The sequence below is a fragment of the Protopterus annectens genome, chromosome 5.part0, assembly GCF_019279795.1.
Source record: "Protopterus annectens isolate FY-2018-M chromosome 5.part0, PAN1.0, whole genome shotgun sequence".
Taxonomy (NCBI): Eukaryota; Metazoa; Chordata; order Ceratodontiformes; family Protopteridae; genus Protopterus; species Protopterus annectens.
The window spans coordinates 872,842,912-872,868,058 of NC_056735.1; the positions used below are offsets into that span (position 1 = coordinate 872,842,912).

General features: G+C 39.2%; 1 pseudogene; it reads left to right on the top strand.

Moving 5' to 3' along the window:
* Positions 1-25,147, top strand: part of LOC122802242 — a 156,503-nt pseudogene that overhangs the window by 44,172 nt on the left and 87,184 nt on the right.

The following is a 25,147-nucleotide window of genomic DNA, read 5'->3' on the forward strand; positions in this document are numbered from 1 at the left end:
TGCCTCTTTTTTCTAAATTTTATACTGTTGCTATTCCTATTCTTCTGTCCTTAGGTGAGAAGTAGTGAGATACATGACTCTGTGCACCTTGTACATAAAGGCCAGACACTATATGCATTATGGCTGAGGAGAGCATCCTACAGACCACTGGTATAAGCCATGAAGTAGTTGCTAAACCGTGTTAGAATTCCCTTTCCCAAACAGTTATCTCCAAAGTGTCTAAGAAGTGATAATGATTCTAAGCTTGTTTTAGGTCTGTCAAGGAGCTCCCTTGAGAATAGGCCCATGTTCCATATGCAAGTGTGCAACCGAATAAAATATTATCGAGTCTATATGAGAAGACCAAAAGATGTAAACCGCGAATGCTGAAAACATCGAAAAAACTGGACCTCGAAGTGCTTATTGTCAGATTGCAGTACAGTGAAGATTGGAATATTTGCCCTTTCCTCACTGTAGTGTGATCTTGGAGTTGGTATATATATTTAGTGAGGGGTGTGGGGGACACAGGCCCCCACAATATCAAGTTCGAGGTCTGGTCTTTTCGACGTTGTCAGCATTAGCAGTTTACATCTTTCGGTCTTCTAATATAGACCCATATTATTAGGGTACAATAACCTCGTTTGAGGCCATACCTTGAGATTGTCATACCCCATGGAAAGCTATTAATTTTCACTGAAAAGGGCCTCACGGAAATGGGTCTTTATCTAATTAATAATGATAAAACCCAAAGATCTTTTTCCTGTTGTGACATATTAGGTCTATTATCCAAGCAGATAACTCACATCACACTTATTGTGATTCTAGTGTGGTGCTTTGCATTTGTTTGCGGTTGGCATTTTTGACCAATTGGTCTACATTTCTCAGCCCTTCCTTTGACTATTATGTTCATCTCCCACTACTGCACCTGCCTTTAGGGTAACAGCAATTCTCTCTTATTTTTACTCAAATATGTCTAAAGCAAACAGAATAAAGACAAATGTCTGAAAAAACAATCTCTCGGACAGCAAAGCTCACAAGTTCACACCCAGATGATTGGGTTAGAGAAAAACATGCAAAACTTAACATCTCTGATTCATTTCTGCATGGCTTTCAGCAAAGAAAACTACATGTGGCTGGTGGTAAAACCAATATAAGATCACTTTTGGGCATGTTTAAAGATGTGTGGAATAATACCTTTTGTAATGTTTAGGTTGTAAACTTGAGTTATTTTGGGATTGACTATTTTCAAAACTTTTTCATGTACTATATGAGAGTTGGATGTTTTTACTGAGGTTATGTTTTGTGTCATGTTTTCTACTTCTTTATGACTGGTAGCTTTAAACTGAGTGTTGAGAGATCATAATGATGGAGGGTTAATGTTATTGGATGGGGATATGGCTGTTGCTGAAGTTTTTGTTAGGACTAGTTGGGGGGAAGAAAATAGATCTTGGGTAGTGTTTAGATTACCCATTGTGAGCATTTTGCCACAGTTATTAGGAGCTCTTGTATCACAAGTAAGAAACTTTGGAATTACCACAACTATTTTGGGTTTTTGAACTGTATAACCTGCTGGTCCCTACTAAAGTTTTCCTTTGGAGTATTGACTGCTATTCTATAGGATTTCTTACATTCATTTTAGAGGTGTCATAAGTGTTGACCTTCAGAAATTTCCAAGCCTGGTCTCTGCCTGATAATGGTTTTAGGGTAAAGTGACAGCCTGGGACAGTCCTGTCTTCAGATTCTTCTCCACATTAAGGGGAAAGGGTTTGTTCTATATAATGGAAAATAAAATGTAAAATGTGGAAAAGGCATAAGTTGGATTTTTATCTTTGAAAATAGGTTTTCATTAGACTGGAAGTAGCTCTAAGAGAAGGATTATTTCCAAAGGCCAAGAAAGACCCTTAAATAAGTTATTATGGGATGAGTTTGCTCTACTTGAAATGACCAATAGGTAATAGTAGGAAATGCCAATAAAATAATTCCCAAAAGAGTCCAATATAAATCCAATGTGGAATCCAATGAAGGAGAAAGTCAACAGCACAATAATATCAAGTATTTATTGAATAGTAAGTGCTTTCGTGGTTCACATGACTGCTTCTTCAGACTACAAAAGTGCAATGTAACAACTTGTTTAAATACTGTAACTAGCCAATCACAAACACTTAGCAGCATAATTATTAAGAAATTAAAAGTGTATACACACATATAAAAAAAAATTAAAATACAAGATTAAATTGATTTAATTTCAGTGTTTAAGTGCACATGCTTTTAAAAATGGTTTCAGGGAAACTTTACTATTTAAGCCAGGCAATTTGTCTACTTTAAAAAACATTATCCATTTCTGCTCATTAGCCTCTGTAGTGTTTTTTATGGCCCTTCCCCTCATGTTATCATGTATGATTTCTAAAACAAAAAAAAATTAGAACTGTTTTCATTCCCTTTCACCATAACATGTTGTGCTAAAGCATTTTCTGACTTCTTATTCTTAATATCTCTTAAATGCTCTAGTATTCTTTCTTTTAAGGTATGGTTCATTTTACCTATATAAAACATATGACATGCAATACAAAAACTAAAATAAATGATATTTTTTGTTGTGCAATCTGCATAGAAATTAAATTCAATCTTAACATCCAGTTGATGGTGTATAAAGTGGCTGCCACTAAAAATATATTTACATGCTAGGCAATTTCTACAGGAATATGTTCTCAGTCTAACTGAATGTATAAGTTTCTTTCCAGCATTGCCCTTATAACACAGATGTCTTTTCAAGGATTTGTTGTTTATAAAAGAAAAACTTGGTTGAGAAGTTAAATCATCTTTCAGCTCATCTATTGTACTTAAAATATTCCAATTTCTTTTTATAATATTGCAGAAAGTGCTTATATATTTGGAAAATGACAGAGTTGTTAGACCAAAAACATATCAGGCTAACTCTGGAGGGGATGCTATTTATAATACTTCACAAGGAAACTTTTTTTATTGAAAAATCTACTACCGATAAGAGAACACTCGAGGAGTCAAGTAAGGAAAGGCAGAGTCCAGCATTTGAACAGCATGAACGACCCAATAAGCAAAGGGAAGAGTTGGAAACGTTACAACCAGATCTACTAATAAATATTTCATCAGTTATATTATCTGAAGCTCATACAGTGTTACTTGCTAAAGGTTTAAATTTCATGCCATCACAGAAAGCAAACACGGTAGACATACTTAGAGAATTAAAATTATTTGGTAGAAAATTAAATTTACGAACAATGTTTAAAGGCAACAATGAAGGTTATGATGTTTTTAAGAAACCAAGCACATTCATCCCCCCACCCCATCCTACTACTGAGACCTTTTTAGACGTGTGTGAAAATAAGATTAGGGAAGTTTTTTGTAGAGATACTAAACCCAATTATTTTAATATGTCCCAAATGGAATTTCAAGCTTTACATGAATTAAAAAAATGTCATTCATTGAAATTAGACCTGCTGACAAAGGTGGGGGTGTGATAGTATTAGACAAAGATTTAGACAAAGATTTGTACTTGCAACAAATGCAATGTCTTTTAAATGACAAAAATACATATGCTTGTATCTGTAGAAGTGCTGTTAAAGGTATCACTGATAGAATTTCATTTTTGGTGTTTGATTTTTTAATTACAGGCATGATATCAGGAATATTTGTTTAAATATTTTACAGTTGAATGTCCATCGGTAGCAAATATGTATGGTTTACCCAAAATACATAAACATCCTACCATACCACCAATGTGACCAATAGTTTCCAGCAGAGGCTGGGCTACAGAGCCCCTCTCTATATTTGTTAAGAAAAATTTGCGTCCTTTTCTAGAAGGTTGTGATACTGTGCTAAGAGATACAGAGATGTTTTTGCAGAATTTATATCTTAAAATGTTAGACATGCATGGTGATTACATGTTTGTGGCTCTAGACATTGAATCACTTTTTACGGTCATACCTAATACATGGGGTATAGACAATATAAGGACATTTTTGGCCCTTAAAGGTGTTAACTCCAATAAAATTGGGCTAATATGTGCATTATTGGATATCATATTGTAAAATAATGTGTTTACCTTTGATAATGACTTTTTTTTATAAAAGGTTGGCATGGCAATGGGCACACGTTGTGGCAATAGCTACGCCAACCTTGCTCTGGTATATTGGGGAACTAATGAAGTCCTTCAAAATGAAAACTTTAAAAACTCTATAAAATGGTATGCACATTTTGTAGATGACATTTTTATGTTATGGAATGATACAGAAGAAAGGTTAAAAGATTTCATCATATATTTACATCAGACCACTAACTTTTTAAAATTTACCTACAAATACTCAAGTCATGAGATTGACTTTTTGGATGTTAAGGTAAACAAGGATGCATTACAGGGAATTAAAACTAGTCTATACAGAAAACCAATGTGGAAAAACAACTTACTACACAATAGGAGTATGGACCCTAACCATGTAAAATGCAATGTGCTTAAAGGACAAGTATATAGAGTTATGCATCTGTATAATGAAGACTCACAATTAAAAATAGCTCTAGTAAACCTTAAACATGAGTTTTTGGATAGGGGCTATAAAGAAAAGGAAATAGACAATTGCATAAATAATGCATGGATGTATAGGCAGAAAAGATGAAAATCATATTATGGTGAACATGATGAAGTAGAAGAAGGGAATAATAAGAGATTAGAGACTGACAATCGTACCTTAAATAATTATTTGAGAGTAATATTACCATACTCCAATGATATAGGCACTTTCTGCAACAGTATAAAAAGAAACTGGAATATTATAAATACAATAAAAAGATGATTTAACTTCTCAACCGAGTTTTTCTTTTATAAACAACAAATCCTTGAAAAGAAATCTATGTTATAAGGGCAATGCTGAAAAGAAACTTATACATTCAGATAGACTGGGAACATATTCTGTAGAAATTGCCTAGCATGTAGCTATATTTTTTAGTGGCAGCCACTTTATACACCATCAAATGGATGTTAAAATTGAATTTAATTTCTATGCAGATTGCACAAAACAAAAAATATAATTTATTTTAGTTTTTGTATTACGTCATATGTTTTATATAGGTAAAATGAACTGTACCTTAAAAGAAAGAATACTAGAGCATTTAAGAGATATTAAGAATAAGAAGTCAGAAAATGCTTTAACACAACATGTTATGGAGAAAGGGAATGAACACAGTTTTAAATTTTTTTGTTTTAGAAGTCATACATGATAACATGAGGGTAGGGGACATAAAAACGCTACAGTCTAATGAGCAGAAATGGATAATGTTTTTAAAGCAGACAAATTGCCTGGCTTAAATAGTAAACATTTTTAAAATCACGTGCACTTAAACACTGAAATTAAATGAATTTCATCTTATATTTTAAATTTTTTTTTATATGTCTGTATACACTTTTAATTTTTTAATGATTATGCTGCTAAGTGTTTGTGATTGGCTAGTTACAGTATTTAAACAAGTTGTTACATTGCACTTTTGTAGTCTGAAGAAACGGCCAGGTGAACCGCGAAAGAACTTACTATTCAATAAATACTTGATAGTATTGTGCTATTGAATTTCTCCTTCATTGGATTTATATTGGACTCCTTTTGGAATTGTTTTATTGCCTGCAGCTGTGAATGCCTGGGGTTTTTTATCTGAAATTTTTTTTTATCTGAAATATTTCTACAATATTCTCCAGTCACTTCATTCTGGTATCTGGAGTTTGGATTATATTTATAATAGTAGGGAAATACAGATTTAAAGCACTATAACAGACCTGAATTTGGAGACATTTATAGAGCATGTTGGTGAATATATTGTTTAATAAGATATTGTTATCACTGAGGAAGTTAAATTTAGTTGGCTCTTCCCTGAGCTGCGAATGTTGTGAGAGGTTAAAGATCAGAGGTAACTGATTAAAAAGTGTTTATTTTTCTAGAGTTAATTTAAGGTAAGGTCACCAAAATATTTATTTTTATTTGTGAGGCATTATTTTTGAATTTATTGTACTCAAGCATTCATAAATGTGGTGGAGATGGGGATAGCAATGCAAGTAACTTCTTATAAGAGTTTAGACCTTTTGCCCAGGTAAACTTCAGTGAGAAGTTAGTGGGGGCTATATTAATTCATTGGACTACATGGATTGATTAGGGTAAGGTTTAGGTTTAGTGCATTATTGATCTGAAGCATGAATCTGCCTTCTGCCCTGATGTCTTGCTTGTTTTTGCAAAAGTAATTGTATGTAGTCTTCAAGTATTGTATAGGTTCATAGGTTAATACTAAGCTTATTAGTCTGCAGACGGTTACAAGCCTAGCCAATAACCAGAGGTCAGAATCAAACCCTGTTAAGTTAAAGACCTTAACCACTATGCCAACCCCTTCTCCTGTGAAGAGCAGGTGCCCTCCTTGAGACAGGGCTCATTGACGTCTATGATGCAATTTTTTTTAATGCAATAAGCTTCAAACATAACCCATTTATTGTTGAGGCTACCCCATTTTATAGTAGGTACTTGTATTGTTTTACTGCTCTTTGCATATTGCATATTTGTGCAATGGGATGCCGTTTGGGAGGAGACAGTTGGTCTGCATGTCCCAGGGAGTTTGACATTTCCTTTAAGTGATTCTAAAACTGCATTTGTCAGTCTAATATAATTTAATAAATAGTGAACATTAGCATAGGAAGTATAACCCTATTTGCAGTTGCATTTTGATGGTCTGAAATGCTTAGTACGTCCAGGAGGACCAAGGTGCTACAATTGTAGTAGCTATGAGATGGTGGGTTTTGAATTTTAAACTAAAGTTTGGTTGGAATGTGTTTATGGGGATTATATATAAGGAAAGAAAACTGGTTGATAATAACCAATGTGTACAGAGACTGATGAAGATAAAGATCAACATAATGGTGATACATGATGCAGAAGGCTTTAATCATAAGCACATATGCTGTATAAAATATTTTCCACATAAACATATTCAGCTAATAAAGAATATGAACTTGTATGTAGGGGTTTTAGAAGCCATGGTGGTATAGCAGTAGCATTGTTGCCTCTCAGCAAGAGGTTCTCCTGTTCGATTCTCGGCTGGAGTGCCTTCTGTGTGGAGTCTGCATGTCCTCCCGGCAGTCGCGTGGCCTCCAAAAGACATGCGTGAATAGGCGTGCCTTCGCTGAAGGTTGGGCGTCAGACTGGAAACTTGGCACCATAAAAATCGACTGCCAATCATTAGCAGACTGGAGTTCCGCTGTGGCGACCTCTAACCAGGAAAAGGTGAATAATATAAATAAAGTTAGAGATTAGAGACATCAAAATAGTGCTTGTGTTGAATTGGGTGTAAGAAAGGTAGGTAAGAGTATTGCATTAAGGTGAGCAATGGGATGTAACTAGATATTGAGTATCCTGCGAGTTTATTATGCATTAATTTATTAATATTAACTGGGTGAAATGCAAGATGAAAGTCCCTGCCATAAAATTAACCCATATAAGAGGCAAAGTCAGAATGGCTTGTTCTAATTAAAATAAAAACAAGAGGTTCTTAACCAAAAAGCATAATTAAAATAGCACAGAAAACCCTACAAAATGTAACAGAATAAGAGGAAGGTGACATTAAACTATTGTACAGATATCAGACAATATTATTAATAATAAGTCAGTAAAACTAGAAAAGGATAATCAAAAACAAATTCTAACTAAAATGCTATTAGGTGTATACAAAGCTGGTTATAAAGTATACAGGTATTATTTTGAAAAAAAAAAGCAAATAATACTTAAATATAAAGAAATGAAATGGAAAAGAAGGGCATAAGTAAATGGAGCAGATTTTATTAAGTTTATCCATTCTGAGATTATATTTAATAGTTCAAGTCAGTAAATAAAGATAAATAGACTAAAACAATCTAATTAATGCCAAAAATAAGAATGTAGATTAAAATGTGTGTATCTCTATTGGAGTATATGAAATGCATAATTAAATTATAATCAGCATAAATAAAATACATGTACATTTATAAATTAATAATGAAACATACAGCTAGAAGTGAGGTGTAAACACCACTGCAATTTTTCAGATATAAGTAAAGGTTAAAATACAACAGAAGCTTCAGTGAACAGCGAATGAAGATTATAAACATTTAAAAAGGGATATAAATTAACTTATAATACAGTAAATTGAAATCAATAGTTGGAGTATAGAAGATGAGAATTCAGTGCAAAGTGATGTAGTTTACTAGATGATGTAAATGCTGTTTCAGTTGCACCTTATGTCTTTAAGTCATGCTGACTGTTTCTGGTCTACTTTAATTAACTGAAAGCTGATTCCAGCGAATGCAAATCCATCGACACATATACATCGAACCGCGAAATAAGCAAACTCACAAAACTGCGAAATTACCATGAAATTCGAAATGTGGAAGTGTTTTGGTTGGCCCGTCTGAGCTACAGATCCGTAAGGTAAGTGTCTGATAATTATGGACATTAGGGTTAGGATTAGGGTGCGGGTTAAGGTAAGTGCATAGATAGGTAATGTGATAAGGGTAATGTATTTAACGTTTAGTGTAGGGTTTGAGGTAGGGGTTTGGTCAGTGTATGTGTGTGGTTTATTTATTTTGTTTGGGTATAGCTCTGTAGGGTAAATATGCAGTAGTTACGGACCTTAGGGTTAGGGAGGGGTTAAGGAGAGTGCATAGATAGCGGTGTATGTGGGGTTTAGTGTAGGGTTAGAAGTAAGGTTTTGGTTGGTGTATGTTTGTGGTTTATTTATTTTGTTTGGGTGAGTAGTGTGTTTTGGGCAGTGGGGTTGGCCGAGTATGACAATTTGGTATTTTGAGTTTCGCAGTTTTGTGAGTTTGCTTATTTCGTGGTTCGATGTATATGTGTCGATGGATTTGCATTCGCTGGAATCAGCTTTTGGTTAATTAAAGTAGACTCGACTGTCTCACATGCCATTTTGTCATGCCAGTGCCTTTCACTCTACTATGTACTTAGTTACTATTTAGCATGCAAACTATTTTATCATTGAGCATATACAGGTGAATGAGTTTTCACATGCACATTGTATTCCTCACCTCTCCCCAGTATAACTGGGTACAATTTGTCTGCAGTTCAATGTGACTTTAAGCCTGGTAATTAGCACTGAGTGCTCATCAGATATTTAATGCTAGGGTTGCTACCTTTTCAAATGCCCAAAGCGGGACTTTTTTTATAGAAATGTGAGATGTTGCAGGGCAAAACATACTGACGGTCAATGCAAAGGAAAGAGGGTCACTTTTTTGCCAAAGTAAAAGCTTATTCTTGCAGCATTTGAGTTGCTTATACTATTACATATTACATTTAGGTGTTTCAGATACAAAATAACTGTTTTGCAACAATTAAAGAAAACTTATGAAACATTTTTTGCCTTAAAATCTCAAGACATTTTCCATTTTTTATTTTTTTTTTCAAGGGACAAAACTGCTGAAAGAGGGACTGTCCCTTGCAAAGAGAGATTGGTGGTAACCCTGTGTAATGCAGAAGACTAAGGTTAGCTGTTTATTAGCTGCTTGCTGCACTCCAATGGTTAATTCCTTCAGCTCTTATTTGCTAACTGTGTGATTTCACTAGTCACTTAACCAGACTTAGGGAAAAAAAGCTAGACTGCTCAATGGCCTCCTGGACTGCATGCCTAGTAACAACCTAAGAAACATATACCATAAATAAATATAATCCACATACAATATCACAGGGAATCTAATCTGTCCTCATTGTTTTCTTATTTAAGAGTAGAAAATCCTGTGACAATACATATGTAATCATGATCAAGAATTCCAGTGTTCTGACTAAAACAAAACACAAAGACTGGAACACAGATGTGATGTAATACCTTTTATAGGAGTAATATAGGATTTTGCAAATTACTTGAGCTTTTTGTCAATGGTCATTAAGATACTGATGTTAGACTTATAGGTTCATAGGTGTTTACTAGGCTAACAACCACAAGGGCCTTTTTAAGCCTAGCCATGCATCCCAAATCCTTGACAAGTTCTGAAACCCTTGATAAGTGTAAGCATGGGCCTGGGAGATGAACCATTTACAGGTTACCTGTTTGCATCAGAGACATAGGTGCCAAATCAGGGATGAGTTTCCCATTCAATTATTCAAGTTGCACTTGAATTGGATTAGGGAGGAACTCTGCTTCACATTGATGGGGAGCCTGTTCCATAGATGGGCTGGTCACTGGGATACATACCTATCTCTCCAGCAGGTCCTATTTATATCACAGGCAAGTTTTAGTCTTTAGAACAGGTAATTCTGGTACTGTTTGTGTTGAGGATATGTAGGAGGTCCATCAGAGTGGGGTCTAACAATGCCTTGTATGCCAGGCATAGATCTCCCCTTAAAAGCCTGTAGGAGACAGAATACAGGGATAGGGCCTTGAGGTGGTCTGTATAGGAAATATTACTCACGCCCTATATTCTCTTAGTGAGAAATGTCTGTGGACATTCAAGCTGTTGGATATGCCTGGTTAGGTACATACCAAAGGGGACATTGTACTCAATGAAAGGTCTGAAGAATGCCAAATACAGTGGAATAATGACTTCCTTGGACTTAAATGCCTTACCTTTGTTTATAAGTTGTGCAACATAGAATGATTTCCTCACCACTGTAAACACATGATGATCAAAGGCTAGATTACTATCTATGTGTGTCCCTAAGTCCCTGACTACTGGGTCAACTCTAAGGGGTGTGTTGTCAATGTTATAGTTACCAGAGATGGATGACTTCCTGAAGGATACTATAATGCATTTCTTGACATTTAGTTTTAGTCCATGACTCTGACACCAGTTATTAGTCTGTGTCAGCCCCTCCTGGAGAACATTTGTGTCAGTGTGAGACTCAATTACAGCTCCTAATTTACAATTATCTGCAAATTTAGTTAGCCAGAGACCACTGACATTGGCCTTGACTTCTAAGAAGTAAATGCCAAAAAGGAGTGGTCCAAGGACTAATCCCTCAGGGACTCCATTTGTGACTGTCCTCTTTGTATAGGTAGACTCCCCAATTCTAACTTCCTAGGTCCTGTCTGTGAGCCAGTTGGCTATCCACCGGGTGACATACAGGTTTGTACCTAACTTTTTGAGTTTGTCAACAATGCCCGAGTGGGGTATTGTGTCAAATGCCTTGGCCAGGTCAAGGTAGGCAGTGTGAACAATTGTGCCCTCATGCATTGCTTTGGTGACGTTCTCAAAGAAGTCCACCAGGTTGAGTAGGCATGATCTGCCCTTGACAAAACCAAACTGGGTTGAGTCCAGTGTCTGGAAGTTTACTATATCTGTATTGATCATCTTCATGATAATTCTTTCCATGGCATTACATATAAGACTAGTGAGACTTATGGGTCTGTAGTTTCCAGGGTGTATAGATGGCCCACCATTGTGCAGAGGGATGACTGTTGCCCTTCTCCATTCATGAGGCATGAAGCCTGTTTGGAGGCTACAGTTAAATAGTAATTCCAGAGGCCCTGATAGATCATATTTCATGCTATTTAGAAGGCATCCTGGGATATTGTCTTGACTCATTGATGCAGTGTTCTTAGTCTTGGAGAGAGAATTAAGGACCTGTTCCCTAGAGATAGTAGGGGGAGTTATATTTGATGATATTTCCTGAGGGAAGGCTGACGATGGAGAAAGGAGTAAAGTTGGAGCTGAATTTATCAGCCAGGGGGTCTGCTATATCTTCTGGATCAGTATGGGTTGCTCCATTTACAATGAGCTCTGCACACAATTGTGTATTGCCTTTGAGGCTGTGGATATAGCTAAAGAATGCTTTGTGGTTGTCCTTGGCTTGGGAGGCCAAATGTACCTCAAATTTGGCTTTGGTAGACTTTATTTGCCTTCTGAGTTTTTTGTTTAGTTTAATGGGAGTCCTTCTATCCTGCTGGATGTTGCACCTCCTAATTTTTGCCATGATTTTCTTCCTCTTGTTATACATCCGATTGATTTTGTGATTCCACCAGGATGGCTTGTTTTTTGAGTTAGTTCTCTACTTCTTCCTGGTGGGTACAGCTGCCTCTATGCAGTTATTAACATGCTTGCACAGGGTTTCTGTGAACAGTTCTGCATAGGCATTGCGCATGAGGACATTATTTTCTAATATAATTTCCAGCAGGGAACATACTTGCATAATTTCTACAGTAGTATATTCATTGGCCATGTTAAGAAACTCCCTAATTGACTCTATTCCATAGGCATTTGGTATAACCGTAAAGAGACTCCTGACGTCCATAGTTACTATTAATACATCTGAATGCATTGGATTCATTCCACAATAAGTTGATAAACCAGATAAGAAGTCTTCTGTATCTCGCAATACAGTCTCCGCTTTTTCCAATGCTCTTTTTAATTTTTGTTCAGTATACATAGATAAGAGCTCAGTAGCCCATCCAGCCCCAGATGCTATCGGTCACATTGGGGGGATCTGTTTGTGCCTTATGGATTTTAGGTGGTCCTTTTATTACAGGTACAGGTATGACAGGGTCCTTCACTTGAAAATACTCGTATAACTCTTGAAGATTTTTATTTACTTACCAGCAGACCTGCCCTCTTGCATCAGATGTTGTATAACTAGAGTTATTTAATATGCTTTAAAGACAAATCTTTGGGTGTAAGGTATTTACTGTATTAAATTCATTAAATACAAAATATGTTCTAACTTTCTGATGTGCATTGTGTCTTGTTTTTTTTCTTTCAGTGGGATGACATGCAAGTGATTAATGAAGCACAGCTTCAGGACTATCGTACCATGAACCCATGTCCTGTATTAGATGAAAAGGAAAGAGTTTTACTCCTGTTTTTTTTTTGTGTGTAAAAAACGGTCTCACTGAAGGTCAGCAAATAAAAACTGGCACAAATGCAGCAAGACTGTGTTATATCACTAGTAAATACAATGGCAGAACATGGAGCAGACTAGTTGATCTTACTGAGGATGTCATAGGTGATGAGATAGGAAATTGGGCTACATTTGCTGTTGACCAGGGCATGGTATCCAGCTGCAGTCTGGCAGGCTGATAATACCTGCCTACACTTACTATAATTATTACTTCTCTTTCTGTTATGGTTTCGGGTTTCATTACTGCAAACCTCATGCCTTCACATTTTATAGTGATGATCATGGGAAGACCTGGCAAATGGGAAAGCTCATTGACAACACAAAAACTGTTGAGTGTGAAATGGTGGAGACTAAATGCCAAAGTGGAATGAATGTGTTATACTGTAGTTCTAGGACTCCTCTTTATTACAGGGCAGAAGCATTTAGCAAGAGTGAAGGCACTGAATATGAAAAAGTAATCCTGAATAAAAAGTTAACTGACCCTCCCTATGGCTGCCAAGGTAGTGTTATCAGTTTTCAGGCACTAGAAAAGTATGTTAGTGTGAATGAAACAACCCCACTGATTTGCTGTACAAATAGTCATCCAGATAACACTTTCTCTTGGCTGCTTTTCTCACATCCAGCAAGTAAGGGTGAAAGACTTGACCTGGGTATTTATCTAAACCAGTCACCATTAGATTCATCTAAGTGGTCATCTCCATGGATTATTAACCATGAGTGAGTGGTTACTCAGACCTGGTTAACTATGAAGATAATACTAAATTTGCATGCTTGTTTGAGTGTGGTGTTCAGCATATACATGAAATGATAGCATTTTCTGCATTTACGTACAGTGACATAAAACAGGGTATTAGAATCTGAACATCATTGTCACCTCACAGCAAGAGGTTCTCTGGTTCGATCCTCGGCTGGGGTGCCTTCTGTGCGGAGTCTGCATGTCCTCCTTGTAGTTGTGTGGGTTTCCTCCGGGTGCTCCGGTTTCCTCCCACGTCCCAAAGACATGCTGTAGGTGGATTGGACACTCCAAATTGGCCCTAGGTGTGAGTGTGTGTTTGTGCCTTCTGTGGAAGGTTGGGCACTGGACTGGCAACTCGACACCATAAAACTCCACTGCCAATTATGAGCGGACAGGTGATCCTCTGTGGCGACCCCTAACTGGGAAAAGCCGAAAGAAGAATCTGAACATCCAACATTAACTCCTCTCTTAATTTAGTCACTGTGCTAAATCAGTAGTAAGTAGTAGTAAGTAGTAGGCCATTTCCTAGCTCTTTTCAACCCCCTGCTATAAAGCCCGCTTTAGCGCGCTTTTGTGCTTGTATACAACTCAGCACAGCTCCTCGTGGTGTCCTGCAGAGTTCTACAAGCAGCAGAGAGTGAAAGAGTGACTTTCCTTTGATTTATAAGTATTTTTCTGGCTTTCTTTTTTGACTGCTGTATTTCAACTGTATTTTGCCTAAAAGCATTCTCATATTATTAAACTAGCTCTGCAAGTTGATCTACTGTAGTTGTGTTTGCTTCTGAACTGTTTGCACTTTAAAAAGTTTGTTTTTTGCTTAATTTAACTGTTAGGCTAACACACTCAGGTGTGCTAGCCGATTTAAAGCATTTACTGTTTGTTACTGTATCTTTTTGTCTGTTTGAAACAAAAAAAACAAAAAAAAAATATCCTTGTTTTCCCGCCTTTACTGAACTAGAATAGTCCAGTCTTCAGATTTTGCTGATCTCTGGGCTGTGTCATAGTTCCTGTGTCGTCCATATCCTTATTTGGATAAGAGGAAGCTTCTTTGTTTACCAGTGGGAGTGGGGAGCACTGAGCAGCCTATTTGTCCCTAAAGGAGTGGTTCCAGCCCAGCAACTTGTAGTTTATTGGCCATTTTGGGCCATTTCCTAGCTCTTTTCAACCCCCTGCTATAAAGCTCGCTTTAGCGCAAATTTGCACGAAGTTGCTCATAGAGCAGCATCGGGCAGCACCGGTTAATCAAGTTTAAACTATTTCTGGCTCCGCAAAGTCTGCTCTTCAATTTTTCCCTTAGAACTGCTCTACTTGCAATCTAAACAGTCTATTCTCTATCTGAAAAGCCCAGCACTTGCTTCTAAAGCATTTCTATACAGGTAAAGCACTCTTAAACAAAAAGAAAGTACTTCATTCACCTAAATCCCCTTGAGTACCCATTTCCCTATAGGTCCTTTCTGACTCAGTTACACAGCAATCCTTTACACTATTCTAGCATGTCGAAGGGTCAGTTGCTGGCGTCCTCTCCTGTTCAGCTGGTGAATCTGGGAATCTTGAGGCAATGTTACAATTGCCTCATGTACACAGACAACCCTCTCCTCCTCCCAACAAATACAAATATATGCGAGAGATGCAACTATATAGCCAAACTGGAGGCTGAGCTCTCTCAACTCAGTACTGGCAAAACCAGTCAGGAGGAGAAGGTAACCACGGACACCACAAACCCAGTCTCACATAGACCTATCACAACTGCAAACCAAACATATAAACACACAAAAACATACTCGGAGGCTCTGATTAAAAATCTACCAAAACAACAGAGGCCTCCAAAGCAGACACCCAAGCGACCACTACCTCAAGACATAGCACATGCAACACATAGTTCACAAAGTCAGTGTGCAAACAATCACAGCCCTTAAGGCCAAACAACATGCCAGATACACTTGTAATAAGTGACTCCATAGTCAGACACACTGACGTCCCGCTCACCAGACTGAACAAGGAAAAGGTTACAGTAAGCTTCCTGTCAAGCGCTAGAATCCGCCACATAACACAAGCACTCAGGTCACTCCAAAGCAAGTACAAATATGACTCAGTCATTGTCCATGCTGGTGTGAATGACCTGAGACGTACCTCCCTGGACTACATGAAAAGAGGCATAGAGGAGCTCTCTGATTATGTAGCCCAGGCCAGTATGACCCTGACTATGAGCAGCATCTTACCCTCACCAAGAATGATGCCACAGTACAAAGACAAAATGATCAGCTTTAACAATTGGCTTAATTACTGGTGTCATTCTAAGGGGATCCAATGTCTGTCTGCTTGGGATGACATGCTTGACAAGCCACGCTGCTCCGCAAGGGATGGCTTGCACCTGTCATCCCTGGGCTTCTGGATATTGGCCAAGGCTCTTGCCACCCCCATAGTGCCTTTTTTAAGCAAGGCTCAAAAGACAAACCCACCTCCCTAGAAAACACAAGTGAAAAAAAAACTAAGGGTAATGCTGCTCAATGCCAGAAGTCTAACCTCAAGATGCACGCTCTCGAAGCCCTCCTCAGTATGGAGAACATCGATGTCTGTGCAGTGACTAAAACCTGGTTCAAGGCTCCTGAGAGCACCCCAGCACTACCAGGTTTTACCTCATATCATGCCTTCTGGCCCCAAAACTTGGACTGAACCACAAAAGGAGGGGGAGTATCCATATTCATCAAATATACCCACACCTCCAGGTTAGTGGCAACGCACGAAGCATCAGAGACAATCCAGGTGCAACTAACCATAGGCAAAACTGCCCTACAGTTTGTAGAATGCTGCAGACCACCCTCTCAAACTTAGGAACCCCACTCAGCCTTCCTGAAGACACTGGAGAGTATGAATGTCTCTCCAAATACCATCATATTGGGAGACTTCAACTACCCAAACGTAGACTGGGAACATTACTCAAGCCCCAACACCCTAGCCCAAAGGTTCCTAGAATTCATAAACTCAAATGCAATGGAACAACTAGTCACCACTCCCACAAGAGGAGATAATATATTAGACCTGATCATCACAAACATGGGGACAAAATGCTCCACACCGGAAGTATACCCCTCATTGGTGAGATCAGACCATAAATTAATCTCACTGGAAATCCACATCCCGCCCCCACCCCCTGCACAAAAGACCACAGTGAAGAACTTCTCAAAAGCTGACTTCACACTTCTTAAGACTGAAGTGGTATCCTTCAAGGCCCCTGGGCCAGTGGAAACCACAACCCACACCGCTGAATCCTTTATAAATGCCTTCTACGGGCACCTTCAAGAATGCATGGATCATGCAATCCCTAATAAAACCAAGACCCATTCCCCCAAAGTCAGGCACCCTGTCTGGTGGACCCCAGCCATTAACAAACTTTACAACAGGAGGAGGAAGCTACTACATGACAGAGCAAAATCCCTAAAAGGGAAGGCATCTCTGATCAGTACTAGCAAAAAACTATGATCACTCATAAAATCATCCAAGGCCAACTTTGAGAGAAAAATTGCAAAAGACCCAAAAGACAATCACAAGGCCTTCTTTAGCTATGTTAGAAACCTGGGGGGAAACTCCCAGATATGCTCAGAGTTAGTCCAAAATGACACAAAATACACTGAGCCCACAGACATTGCCAACATTCTGGCAGACAGGTTTAGTGCAAATTTCTCCGCCCCCTCCCCCCCAAAAGGAGAAATATCTATCCCAGCAGAGTGTAGCCTCCCTAACATCTCAGATGCCCAGGTGAGAGCCGCCCTCTCCAAAGCTAAAAACACAGCATCAATGGGACCGGACTGTGTCCTGGGCTGCGTGCTACATGAACTCCAAGAGGAACTAAATCCGCACATAAGGCTGCTGTTTAATCTTAGCCTTACTACAGGATACGTACCCAAAGAGTGGCGTACAGCAACAGTGGTCCCACTCCACAAAGGCGGTGCTTCTACGGACCCTGGAAATTACCACCCCATAAGCTTGACGAGCCTGGTCTGCAAAGCTATGGAAAGGATCATTATGGAACTCATAAACAAAGACATTGGGGACCTACAGACATTGGATCCTACCCAATTTGGCTTTGTCAAGGGCAGATCCTGCCTTTTGAACTTTGTCGACTTTTTTGAAACAGTCACTAAGGCCATTGATGAGGGTAAGGCAGTTCACACAGCCTACCTTGACCTTGCAAAAGCCTTCGACACAATACCTCACTCGGGCATCATAGACAAACTCACCAGCTTAAATGTAAATCCATATGTCACAAGATGGGTTGCAAACTGGCTCAAGGACAGAACCCACAAGGTCAGAATTGCTGGAGCCATGTCAGACTCTAAGCCAGTCACAAGCGGTGTCCCACAGGGCTCAGTCCTGGGACCCCTCTTGTTCGGCATTTATTTTTCCGAGGTGCAAGCAAACATAGGAGGATTGTGGCTGACAAAGTTCGCAGATGACTGCAAACTGGGCGCCATAATTGATACTCCAGCGGACACAAGCATCCTTCAGAGAGGCCTCATAGAAACGGATAATTGGTGCCAGAGCCATGGCCTTAAACTGAACGCCAAAAAATGTATAGTCATACCCTTTGGGAAAAACAAGGCACCCACAAATTACCACATAGGTGGTAATCCATTAAGTACGGAAGAGGTAATCAGGGACCTAGGGACCCAAGTTGACAGTAACCTCTCATTTGAGACTCACATTGCTAAGGTGGTTAGGAAGACCTTCTATATTGCCCACCTTATCATGAAGGGATTCACATCTAGATCAAGAGAGGTCATTGTGCCCCTGTACTCTTCTCTTATCAGGCCCATGATTGAGTACAATGCCCCATTTGGGATGTATCTTACCCAACACCTGCAACAGTTGGAAAGACCCCAAATGTTCCTCACCAAGAGGATAAAGGGTCTCAAACATATGTCATATGCTGCCCGGCTGAAGAAACTCCAGCTCTATTCAGTCGCATACCGCCTACTCAGAGGTGATCTATGCCTGACGCACAGGGCCATGTCCAATCCGGAATTAATGGACATGCTCCACCTCAGAAAATCTAAATCCATCAGAGCCACGAGAGCAAGAGATTTGAACCTCAACACAGAAATAAATAGGATGTGCTGGAGGGACAGATTCATAACCAAGAGGCTCCCTACACTCTGGAACAGAATCCCAGTCCATGTTAGGCAAAGCCCCTCACTAACTCTCTTCAAGAGAAATCTTGACGAGTGGATGGGAGATCATAAGTTTACCCCGGGGGTCATCTCTGTGTCACTACTAGACAGAGGCACAGTAAACTAAACCCTAAATGGGCATAGTATTCTCATCCCAAGGGGTGGTGAAAGCCACACACACTCTGGCTAGGCTTATAAATGCCCTAGGGAAGATAGCCTAGTACGAACCTATGAACCTATGAACCTAAGAGGTGGCAGGGCTTTCATTTAATTTTGCTAACTCCTGAGACAAAAACTAAGAACTAATGCATGTGACTACGTCTCAGAAATGTGCATTATGCAAATTAGAGTGCCTTACAGGATGGGATAGTTCCCCCCAAGCCCATCTCCATCTCTCTTTGTGTGTGTGTGTGTGTGTGTGTGTGTGTGTGTGTGTGTGTGTGTGTGTGTGTGTGCGTGTGTGTGTGTGTGTGTGTGTGTATGTGTGTGTGTGTGTGTGTCTCTTTGTATATATATATTTATATATATCTATATATATATATATATATATATATATATATATATATATATATATATATATATAGTTGCCCTTTAGAATCTCAAATTGCTGATAGCTCGAAATTCATAAGCTCGAGCCCAAAATCTCAGCAACTCGAAATTCTAAAGCGGACGTAAAAGACATGCAAACATGTCTTTACAATGTTTTTGCAGGAGGGCAAGCCCCCCTGCACCCCCCACACCCCCCCTACTTAAATATACCAACTCTGAGATCGCACTAAAATGGGGATGAGGGAAATCTCCCATACTGCGCTGTATACAGAAGCGCACAATGGGCGAACTTCTATTCCTCTGCTATAGTGCGGTCACGAAGCTGGTATATTTCAGCAGGGAGACTGCAGGGGGACTTGGCCCCCTGCATACATGTCAGTAGACTTCCTTTTTTTGTTGTTGTCTCCCCTTCACAAGTTCGAGTTACTGAAATTCGAGATTCTGAGCTCGAGCTTCTGAATTTCGAGCTTTCAGTAACTCGAGCTTTTGAAGGGGAACCATATATATATATATATATATATATATATATATATATATATATATATATATATATATATAAACCACCAAACAGTAAACAAAGAGAAAAAGCATAAACACAGTAAACTTCAAACAAAAAATAAAAACTAAAAAATAAAACAATTATTATAATAGAAATAAACACAGACACAAGCAGGTGTTTTTAGAGCTTTCATTCCTTTAGTGTATCAGAACTTCATCAGAACAACAGATCAGAGAGACATACATCTGTAATTAAATACTACAAGGTAACCATAAGTCAATCATACAATGTAAACCCTCCAATGAAACTTATCCTAAAGTTAGACGAGCAGTAAATAATTGATTAACAGCCCAAACCGTAATTGCATAAACAGTACTAGAGAGGAAAGTGTCCATATAAAGCACATGTGGGGGTAGAAGTGACTCTACTGTAGCCACCTAAGTGCACATTGAATATTTAAATTCTCATTAATCTCTGGGAGAATTTCTGCAATAAGGTGTAACTGCTATATAAGCTCCTTAATCTGTAGTAGACTGTCAGAGTCACCAGAGAAATCAGGTATTTGCTCAAGAACAAAAAACTGGAACGTAGAAAAATGAGGACATTTTCCGCTGTTGCCCAAAAGTATTGGTCAGATCTACCGACCTGATAGCAACATTGTGCTCTTTAATCCTGTCACCTAGGTGGCAACTCATTTTGCCAATGTAGAAACAGTGACACACAGGCTGGAATTGACTATTCTAACTACATTGTAGTAATGCTTGTTGTGGTTGTGTTATACACTAACATTCCACATGCTGAGGGCTTACTATACATCAAGCATTTCTTGCATAAATATGCAAAATAGTCTAAAACTAAAATAGATACATATCTTTAGTTCTTCTTAATAATTTTTTCTACTTCAATAATATCATTTACAGACAGGTACATGGTGTTGTTATGGTGTCCAAAATGGTCCCAGCTTTTCATAGGTTCATAGGTTTATACTAGGCTATCTGCCCTAAGGCATTTATAAGCCTAGCCCAGAGTTTTTGTGGCCTACGCCACCCCTTATGTTAAAAAATACTGTGCCCATTAGTTTGTTGTGCCTCTGTCCAGCAGTGACACAGAGATGATTCCTGGGGTAAACCTATGATCTCCCATCCACCGGTCAAGATTTCTCTTGAACAGAGCCAGCGAGGTACTCTGCTTCACATGGACCGGGATTTTATTCCACAACATAGGGAGTCTCTGGGTGACAAATCTATCCCTCCAGCATGTCCTATTTATATCCGTGCTAAGGTTTAAGTCGCTTGCTCTAGTGGATCTGGTAGATTTGGATTTTTTGAGGTGGAGCATGTCCATTAATTCTGGGTTGGACATGGCCTTGTATGTCAGGCACAGGTCACCTCTGAGCAGACGGTATGCGACTGAATAGAGCTGGAGTTTCTTCAGTCTGGTAGCATATGACAGATTTTGGAGTCCCTTTATCCTTTTGGTGAGGAACTTTTGGGGTTTCTCCAATTGCTGCAGGTGTCGGGTGAGATACATCCCGAATGGGGCATTGTACTCGATCATTGGTCTGATAAGGGAAGAGTACAGGGGAACAATGACCTCACTTGATCTGGATGTGAATCCCTTCATGATCAGGTGGGCAATGCAGAAGGTTTTTCTAACCACTTTAGCAATGTGAGTGTCAAAAGAAAGGCCACTGTCAACCTGGGTCCCCCGGTCCCTGATAACCTCTTCTGTGCTTAGTGGATTGCCACCTATATGGTAGCTTGGGGTTACCTTGTTTTTCCCGAAGGGTATGACTATACATTTTTTGGCATTTAACTTCAGGCCATGGCTCTGGCACCAGCTATCATTTTCCGTGAGACCCCTCTGAAGGATATCTATGTCCGATGTACTTTCCACTATGGCTCCCAGTTTGCAGTCATCTGCAAACTTTGTCAGCCATAGTCCTCCTATGTTAGCCTGTACTTCTGAGAAGTAGATGCCGAACAACAGGGGGCCAAGGACTGAGCCCTGTGGGACACCACTTGTGACCAGCTTGGAGTCTGACATGGCGCCAGCTACTCTAACCTTGTGGGTTCTGTCCTTTAGCCAGTTTGCAACCCATCTTGTGACATATGGGTTTACATTTAAGCTGGTAAGTTTCTCTATAATACCCGAGTGGGGTATTGTGTCTAAAGCTTTTGCAAGGTCAAGGTAGGCTGTATGGACTGCCTTTCCCTCATCAATGGCCTTGGTGACTGTTTCGAAGAAGTCGACCAAGTTCAAAAGGCATGATCTGCCCTTGACAAAGCCAAACTAGGTCGGGTCCAATGTCTGCAAGTCCCCTATGTCTTTGTTTATGAGTGCCATTATGATCCTCTCCATAGCTTTGCAGACCAGGCTTGTTAAGCTTATGGGGCGGTAATTACCAGGGTCCGTAGAGGCACCGCCTTTGTGGAGTGGGACCACAGTTGCCGTATGCCACTCCTTGGGCATGTATCCTGTGGCAAGGCTAAGATTAAACAGCTGCCTTATGTGCGGGTTTAGTTCCTCATTGAGTTTGTGTAGCACACAGCCGGGGACACCATCCAGTCCCATTGATGCTGTGTTTTTAGCTTTAGAGAGAGCAGCTTTCACCTGCGCATTGGAGATGTCTGGGAGGCTGCACTCCGCTGGGATAGTTATCTCTCCTTTTGGGGGGGAGAGGGGGGTGAAGTTTGCACTGAACCTGTCTGCCAGTATGTTGGCAATGTCTGTGGGTTCAGTGATTTTGTATCATTTTGGACTAATTCTGAGCATATCTGGGAGTTTCCACCCAGGTTTCTAACATAGCTGAAGAAGGCCTTATGATTGTCTTTTGAATCTATGGAAATTTTTCTCTCAAAGTTGGCCTTGGATGATTTTATGAGTGCTCGTATTTTTTTACTAATAATGATCAAAGGTGTCTTCTCTTTTATGGAATTTGCTCTATCATGTAACAGCTTTCTCCTCTTATTGTAAAGTTTGTTTATGGCTGGGGTCCACCAGACTGGACGTTTGCCCTTGGTGGAAATAGTCTTTGTTTTATTAGGGATTGCCTGATCCATGCAGTCCTGGAGGTGATCGTAGAAGGCATTTGTAAGGGCTTCCGCAGCTTGGGTTGTGGTTTCCACTGGCTCGGGGGCCTTGAAGGATACCACACCAGTCTTGAGTAGTGTGAAGTTTGCTTTAGAGAAGTTCTTCACTATGGTCTTTTTTGTTTGGGGTGGGGGCGGGATGTGGATATCCAGTGAGATTAGTTTATGATCTGATCTCACCAATGAGGGATATACTTCTGGTGTGGAGCATTTTGTCCCCATGTTTGTGATGATGAGATCTAGTATATTTTCTCCTCTTGTGGGAACGGTGACTAGTTGTTCCATGGCATTTGAATTTATGAACTCCAGAAACCTTTGGGCTAGAAAGTTTGGGCTTGAGTAATGTTCCCAGTCTATATTCGGGTAGTTGAAGTCACCCAATATAATGGTGTTTGGAGATACATTTATACCCTCCAGTGTCTTCAGGAAGGCCAATCTTGTGCTCAGTGAATGGGAACCGGATACTTTAATATACTTGCCTGGTTTTCAGCTTACTAAACTGTACCATCATTACACAGACAGCATTTTTTTGTGTGGGAGTGGTCTGCCCTACAGCTTAACTCATTTGTTCAGTCCCTTTCGTCCAGTATTGGATTCCTGGAATTTGTTGTATCATGGAAGGATGTATTAGTCTCATTTTTAGACACTCGTCTTTCCATTGATAGAAACACTGGAGTGCTTTCCTCTACTATCTTCAGAAAGGAAACTTACCACATCAGATAGCACATTGTCCTGCAGTGCAGAAAGCTGTGGGTTCTATTCCCATGCCAGGTACTTGGATTCATTTTACTAATACTGGCACTGCAGTACAGCATAAGGGGGGTGCTGCATTCCTTGATGTGCCATCTTTCAGATGATATGTTAAACCAAAATCCCATCTGCCTGAACTGGCAGTAGCTCAGGTGGATCTAAAAGATTCCATGCACTTATCAAAAATATTAGGGGAATTTCTCTAGTGTCTTGACCAAATTTCCTTTAATCAGTATGAATATCACCTTGGGTCTCCCATGAAAAGAGGCCATTGACTAATTGGGACTAATCTAGTCAATAAAAGGTATAAATAAATAAACAAATAAATTATGGTTGCCACTATACCTCATTTATTTTATTAAATCTTTGTACTCTGACTATTTTAACGCATCAGAATCAATAAGCGGTTATGGTTATTATATTTCAACGGACCTGCTTCTGTAATGTGATTTTGGAGTGTTTTTCCCAAAATCCACTTCAAGCCTCTTTATATCAATCATGCTAGTCATAAGGAAATAATTTTTTTAAACTTCCATGTAAATAGAATGACAGTAATGGATCACAGACATCTTGCACAGCTTCTTTAAGTTATTTGCTTGAATTACTCTAATTTGTGTTCTCAGAGCAGCTCTTGCCTCTAACAGTAATTGTAAATACTTAATAAAACAAATTAGCTCAGTTGCATGTTTTAAGGTGTCCAGTTTTAAGTCTTAAGTGCTGACAGCCCCTCTCCCATATTCTTCTTGAGACTTCAACTATTATTGTAATCAAGGAGCTGTTAACTGATCACCCTTGTTTCTACTTATTTTATTTATTTATTTTACATTTGTTAACTGGGACAGTCTGACTGGACCAGGTCCATTTACAGTGGAGGCCCGGGGAGAAAAGCTCCACATATATTAACAGAAATATTAGAATTTAATACATAGTAGTAAAAACTGATAATAACACATTATAACAGCAAAAATCCAGCTAGTAAGACAGAAAATTAAAACAGACAGGATACAACCCAGCAGCTGAATAGGCTAAATACACAACATTGAGAGTCATGACATACATCATGTTAAAATAAAATACCTATATTAAAGGGATAAAGAAAATATTGGAAGTAAACAACTGTAGCATTTACATTAGGCAATTAATAAGCCTTTCAACTATCCACAGAGCTTAAGTAGTGTTTTTAGGTTATGCGTGGGCAAGGCCAGGTGCTTATGAGTACTGATTTTAAAGAGTTTTTGAAGTGTGAGGTGGTGGGGATAGACGTCAGTGATGGGGGGAGGTTGTTCCAGTTTTTAGCAACAGTGTGGGAGAATAGTGTTTTTCCAGCAGTGTTGTAGCCCTAGAGATGCATAGAAGTGATTTGCCACTAGAGCGGAGTGTGCGATTTGTTGCATAGTAGGTAAGTAGTTGACTTAGTGATGGGGTTTTACCAGGATACTTCAGAATGTTATAGGCAATAACCAGTTGGTTATTTACTTCAAAGAACCTTTAACAGA